The sequence below is a fragment of the Mustela nigripes genome, chromosome 5 (genome assembly GCF_022355385.1).
Source record: "Mustela nigripes isolate SB6536 chromosome 5, MUSNIG.SB6536, whole genome shotgun sequence".
NCBI lineage: Eukaryota > Metazoa > Chordata > Mammalia > Carnivora > Mustelidae > Mustela > Mustela nigripes.
The window spans coordinates 104,223,625-104,230,961 of NC_081561.1; the positions used below are offsets into that span (position 1 = coordinate 104,223,625).

The window sequence follows — 7,337 nt, forward strand, 5'->3', positions numbered from 1 at the left end:
AAAGATTTTTTATTTATTTATTTGACAGAGAGAAATCACAAGTAGATGGAGAGGCAGGCATAGAGAGAGGGAAGCAGGCTCCCTGCCGAGCAGAGAGCCCGATGCGGGACTCGATCCCAGGACCCTGAGATCATGACCTGAGCCGAAGGCAGCGGCTTAAACCACTGAGCCACCCAGGCGCCCACCTTGCAAGTAGTTTTTAGTGGAGCAACTCACCCATTTGTTGGAGTGATTTTTTTAAAAATTAAATTTATTTAAACTAAAAGAAAAAGAAAAACAGTTCACCCATTCCCCCCCGCTACAGACACATAAACATACTCCAACCTCTGGCAACCACTAACCTACATCTATAAGCTTGGTTTTATTGATTGATTGATGATTCTACATATAAAAGTGATCATATGGTATTTGTCTTTCTCTGTCTGGTGTATTTCACTTACCATAATGTCCTCAAGGGCCATCCATGTTGTTGCAAATGGCAAGATTTCATCTTTTTAATGGCTGAAAAATATTTCATTTTATCTGTATATGCATACATATGAATACCACATTCTCTTTTTCCATTCATCCATCAGTGGAGACAGGTTGTTTCCATATCTTGACTATTGTAAACAGTGCTGCAATGAACATAGGGATACACAAAGCTTTTCAAGTTACTCTTTCATTTTCTTTGACTAAATATCCAGAAGTAGAATTGCTGAATCATGGTAGCTCTATTTTTAATTTTTAATTTTTTGAGGAACCTCCATACTGTTTTCCACATTGGCTGCACCAATTTGCACTCCTACCAGCAGTGTAAGAGGATTCCCTTTTCTCCACATCCTTGCCAACACTGGTTATTTCTAGTCTTTTTGATAATAGCCATTCTAACAGGTATAAGGTTTTGATTTGCATTTCCCTAATGGTTAATGCTACAGAGCATAGTTTTGTGTAACTGTTAGGCATTGGTATGTTTTTGAATGTTGAATTGAGGGTCTCATTTGTGCTGACCACATTTCAAATGCTTAATAGCTACATGTGGCTAGTGGCTACCAAATTAGCACAAATGTAATCCAAAGCATTTGGGTTCTTAAATCAATGTTGTAAGTGACTGAAGAGGTCAAATATACGTATCCATATTTTTGTCATATTCCCTCACATAGTCGTTTGTCCCTTAATTTATTCAAAATGGTTATTGAACACTTAATATACTAAGCCTTAGGCTAGGCACTGATAAACAGAGATAGACTTATGAGGAGAAACAGCTAGTACACAAGTAAAAAAAGTTGATAATTACAAAACATGAAGTGTGAAAGAAATTAATGTGCACTTCAGCAATCAGTAACAGGAAGACTAGTTTAAATATTTATAATGTTTCTTCAACTCTATCTTTTCATAACACTCGGGTTGCTTTTTATGTAAGTACTTGAGAATATTTCTGAATGACAGTGTTTCTTCAGGTGTCGCTACAGATAACATCATAAGGCTTTGGTTACATGTGTATAGCAGATTTGTTCCCAGTGGAGTATTTCCAGAAATATTCTATTAATTGGGGCACCTGAGTGTCTTAGTCGGTTGAGCGTCTCACTTTCACTCAGGTCATAATTTCAGGGTCCTGAGATCGAGTCCCACACGGAGCTCACTACTCAGTAGGAAGTCTGCTTCTCCCTCTCCCTATGTTGCTCTTCTTGCTTATGCTCTCTCTCTGTGTCAAATAAATAAACATCTTTAAAAAAAAAGAAATATTCCATCAAATATGAAAGGAGAAACGCAAGTAATCATACAAGTAATAACTAATGTTCCTGTCAAAGAGGTTAAAAGTAGTAATTTGAGGGCACCTGGGTGACCCAGTGGGTTGAGCATTTGACTCTTGGATTCGGCCCAGTTCATAATCTCAGGATCCTGGGATTGAGCCTCCTTGAAATTCTCTCTCCTTCTCCCTGTGTCCCCCCACTCCTGCTTGTGTGCACAGGAGTGCACATGTGCACACACACACACATATACACACACACACTCTCTCTCTTTCTTTCTTAAAAAAAAAAAAAGTAGTAGTTTGGGATATAGATGTATAGACTGGAACCAGACTTCCCAGGCTCCTATTCCAGCTTCTCCCCTTCCAGCTTGTTTGCCCGTGTTATACGACTTACCACCTCTGTCTCCTCAGGTGATTTATTCTCACTAGCACTAACACTGCATGAATATTTCTCAAATGAAAGCAAACAGGATAAAGAAATCAGGCACACTATACACTTAGCTTGAACTTTTAAAAAGAAAATACTGGGTGCCTGGGTGGCTCAGTGGGTTAAGCTGCTGCCTTCGGCTCAGGTCATGATCTCAGGGTCCTGGGATCAAGCCCCACATCGGGTTCTCTGCTTAGCAGGGACCCTGCTTCCTCCTCTCTCTCTGCCTGCCCCTCTGCCTCATTGTGATCTCCCTCTGTCAAATAAATAAATAAAATCTTTAAAAAAAAATAAAATAAAAACAAAAAATAAAAAGAAAATACTATCCATTCACCATCACTAGAAGAAATTAAGTGTCCCAAGAATATAATTTTTACTTAGAATTTCAGCAAACAGATGTTTTGGGAGAATTGAGACTTGACGGATGTTAATACTAATCCTGGGGTATTAACTAATGCACAAGATTCTTTGCATTTTTTGTTCTCATAAGTAAATAAATATTATTTGGAATTGCCTATTTTGTTTAAGTCTCGTGTTTTTAAATTTGGAGATGAAGGTGCTTGCAAATACAGGTGAATCCACAGAAGTTCTTGAAGTTTGTTTTGTTTTTCCCAGATATCACAGTATAGCTTCCATTATCCATCTTTTATCCATCTCGATTAACTGTCTGCATGTGAAGCTCACCACGCAATTGCCCCTTGTAACTGCACCAGTCCAGCCGTCTTCCTTAAATGGAGGAGTGATAGAACTGTTCAGGTTCTACAAGAAGCAAAGAAATTACATTACTAAAAACTTGGAAAAGCTTGTAGGGTATTCTAGTAGGGGATTGGTATGTAACATGTTGCTCCAAAACTTAGTAGCAAGAAATGATAACTGTTTTGTTATCTCTTGTGGATTCTGTGCGTTCAGAATTGGGGAAGGGCTTAGCTGGTTGGTGCTGGCTCAGGATGTCTCCTGTGGTGGCAGTTAAAAAGGAGCTGAGACTGGGAAAAAGTATCCCTGGAGAGGCTGGGGGTTGTAGAAGGACCACTCTCCTCTCTTTCCCTCCCTCCCTTTTCATGTAATCTCAGGCTCTCTGTGTGAGATCTCTCCCTGCGGGCTGGTGGGAGCTCCTCACACACAGCGGGGCCACCTCAGGACAGTGAAGCGACTTCTGTGGACCTTGAAGACTTCCAGAACAAGTATTTCAGAAAACAGGATAGAAAGCGACTTTCCTTTTGATTACCTGGCCTTGGAAGTCACATAGTCCCATACTCTGTATCCAGACAGTCACAAAAGCCAAAGAGGAGGGCCAAAGTCACATGCAAGAAGAGCTTCAGGAATAGGAGATGTGCTGCAGCCATTTGGAAAACACCATCTACCACACGTGGGTGAAGAGATCTATTTACATTTACATTTATATACATGTATATCATTAGTTTGCCTGAAATAGGCAGTGGGTGGTGCACTCGACATAGACAAATTATCGGTACCAATATAAAATATGCATAGGTAAACAAGTTGAGAAAAATTTATTCCAGAAAAGCCAGAAAATTTATTTATTTATTATATTATTTATTGTTATTATATATTTATTATTATTTATTATTTTATTTATTTATAGTAAATAAATAAATGTATTTATTTATTATTATTTATTTATTATTATTTATTCCAGAAAATTTAGAGGTATTTCATAATTCAGTTTACATTCAGGCCCTATCCCTTACTACATCTTTGGTGCATCAGATTTTGGAGCCACTGGTGAGTCTGAACACAAAGAGGTTCCCAAGTGCTTTCTAAGTTGTTCTCAATGTGTTTTAACATGGTATGTTTTCTTCTAATACTTTGAAAAATGGCAGCTCTTCAGAACATACGTGTTAGTGCTCAGCCAGAATATTAAATTAGCCCTCATACACCATTCTGGAGTATCTTCACTATCTTAGTTAGGAGATTATTCAGTCATACACTGTTAACAAAGAACAGTAAAAGAATTGTATATTAGAAACCAAAGGCATTTAGGTTTATTAGAACCATGTACTGATTTAGCTGTAGTAGGAATACCATATTGAAACCAGTAATGGACACTAAATACTGACTAGAGAGAACTCCTTTTTTTTTTTGAGAATTTTTTTTAATAGGAAAAAAATGTGCTCCAAAGTTATTGATGGTTTGTTTCATTTTATTGTTCTGTAGTGTTCAAAATTTGTAAAAAGAGTATATATTACTCTCATATTCAGAAAAAAAAAAAAAAACCTGAAAAACTCGGAACATACCCAGGGGAGTGTATGTAATTAAAGCAACATGCTGTAAAATTTTAGGAACCTCAATTATTTTCCTTTTGCTCCAAAGGTTATTAGAGATGATATCTTGGCATCCTGCCTCATTACCTTTCTGCTGTATGGATGCATTAAAATCTGTCGCTGTTTGCCAGTAGGCTCTGGAGCCAACAACATAATGCAACTCTGAGACAGGGAGGGTGAGTTTCATAATGTCTTATTCTGCCAAACACCTGTACAGATCCACCCTACTTTTCTTACTTCGAAAAAGCCAGACTAAAAACAACCCCCCCCCCCAAAATCTAAACTTAAAAATTTAAAGCTAGGGCGCCTGGGTGGCTCAGTGGGTTAAGCCGCTGCCTTCGGCTCAGGTCAAGATCCCAGAGTCCTGGGATCGAGTCCCGCATCGGGCTCTCTGCTCAGCAGGGAGCCTGCTTCCCCTCTCTCTCTCTCTGCCTGCCTCTCTGCCTGCTTGTGATTTCTCTCTGTCAAATAAATAAATAAAATCTTTAAAAAAAAATCAAAGCTAAAAAAGTTTCTAGAAATATAACCGTTTTTCATAACAATATATGATAAAATTTACCATTTAAGTTCAAGTCTCATTCAGAATAGATTTGCATGTAATTTAGTTAATAAATCATTGATTTTCAGATATAACATGATGTTCATAGGAATTCTCTAAATTGTGATATTATATGGCTTTTCACTTCCCAGTATCTTATACATATTTTGAAAATGTTGATGTTATAATTAGAGAAAATAAACATTAAATATGATTTATCTCCAAGTCAGGTTTTCAATTGCGAAAAGATAATGTTTCAAAAATCTACTTAACCTTCTCCTTGGAAGGAATAGCTGGGCATTGCTTTAAAATTGCCATTAGTTTCTGACACTATATTAAATAGCCTTCATATCTCAAACAAGTATTATTTTTTTAAAAATGAACCAAAATATCACCTACATGAAGAGTTAGCCTGGTTGAGTTGCTTTACTCAAGTGGAATTTTAAGTGAGAATATTCTTGTTTTGCAGATCAACTCAAAGTACATTGACTTTGGTAGTCTGAGCTCCATGGGCTGCTCTAGTGGTTAACACCCAGTGACCTGCCAGAAATACAGCTAAGCCGGCATTAGGCACCAACTATCAATCTGTGATGTCACCACAAACTTGGCATTTCAAATCTAGCTCGAAGCTGAAGCTCTTAATGCAGTGGCCAAGCTCCAGATGCTCTGGTTTATGGGTGAGGGAGAATATGTATATGAAAGTCTGTACTCAGGAGAGTTATACAAGAGATTCATTCATGACAGATGAAGAGACCCGAGAGAAAGCACGTAGGCCGAAGGGGAAGTTTGAGGACTAAAATAAATCTTGCCACAGTGGAAACAGCATGACCAAACCATTTTTCTGAACATATGGTCCAAATTCTGAAGGGAAATTGGGAATCTTTGGGTAGGGGATAAACACTGAATGGATTTGGTAGCAAAGTTATTAAGTCATTCTGGGGTTTTGAACAAATAACCAGTCTTTAAGTACTTGTTTTCCACGCAAATCCATGTAATCATTCAAGATTTCCCAGTTAGAGGAGAATTTATATTGACCCAGGAAATTCACATATAATAGTTTGCTTTCAGATTTAGAGATCTATATCCTTTGCTAGAACCATACACAAAATCCACTGGAGAAAGTAGTCAGATCATTTGTCCTGCACCCCGCCCCCCATGTCCATCCCCAGAGCCTGTTTCTCTTCTGTGGCCAGCAGAGCTTCAAACGAGGATTCTTCCTCACCTTACACTGTGGCGGCTGCCTGTCCTGCAATTCAAATGGGCTTTGGAGAGACCTGAGACCATTATACACAACCCCCACCCCCGACACACCCACGGCCTTACGTGATGGTGCGTAAGGGCCGGGCAGGAATTAAGTTTTATCAGGTAAACAAGAACCAGACGGAGACAGGAATAATCCCCCACACTTCTTTCTTCATGCTTTAGAAACCACTTTTGAGGCAACGGAAAAAAATAAGGAGCTAGAAATGACAAGATCATGCTGAGCAAAAAGGGAGGAAACATTGAAAAACACGGGCAAGTTTAGAGCAAAACTATAAAAATCACTGTGTTAAAAGGAGTATATCAAAATGCTCTCAAGGGCTTGGAGTGAAGTTCAGGCCTTGCTCGAGGTCTGTGGGAGAATAAATGTTTCAACATTTTACAGGTCAAGTCCCAGAGACTCATACCTTGATTCATACTTTAACTTGCTTGCCCTGTCTACAGAGAAACTGATCTATAATTGTAGAAAATATATTACTTAATACAGATATTAAACTACCTGCACTTTGTTTTCTATCATTTTTCTTGCAATTCTTCTGATGTTGGAGAGACACCAAGTCTATAAAATTTTTTATTCATAATTATCTTTCTTCAATCTATGTATTTTCTTCATAAGTAAATCTGCACAAAGAAAAAGTAAAACGACATAAGAATAAAGCTCCATACAGTTGAAGCTTTGTGGTAGTTTCTGAAAAATTAAAAAGTAGCAGAGAGAGAGAGAAAGAAAGAGACACCGTACTAATTATTAATTCTCTGGTACCTAAAGATCCCACTTTTTCATATGCCTCCCACACCTCTGAGGAGATAATGTTTTATGAATTTGCTAGAATTAGCCACTTTGAAATCTATATCAAACACAGAGGAGGATTGCCTGGGTGGCTCAGTCAGTTAACATTCAACTCTTGTTTTCAGCTCAGAGCATAATCTCAGAGTCGTGATACCAGCCCCAGGTCGGACTCTGCCCTTGGTGTGGAGTCTGCTTGAGATTCTCTCTCCTTCTCCCTCTACCCCTCCCCCACACTCTTATGAGTGTATTCTCTCTCTTAGAAAGAAAGAAAGAAAGAAAGAAAGAAAGAAAGAAAGAAAGAAAGAAAGAAA

General features: G+C 38.3%; 2 pseudogenes; one reads left to right on the forward strand and one right to left on the reverse strand.

The window, feature by feature from the left end:
* The window catches only part of LOC132018688 (acyl-protein thioesterase 1-like), a 9,221-nt pseudogene extending 4,627 nt beyond the window's left edge, over positions 1-4,594 (reverse strand).
* The window catches only part of LOC132018266 (chromobox protein homolog 3-like), a 48,732-nt pseudogene that overhangs the window by 9,605 nt on the left and 31,790 nt on the right, over positions 1-7,337 (forward strand).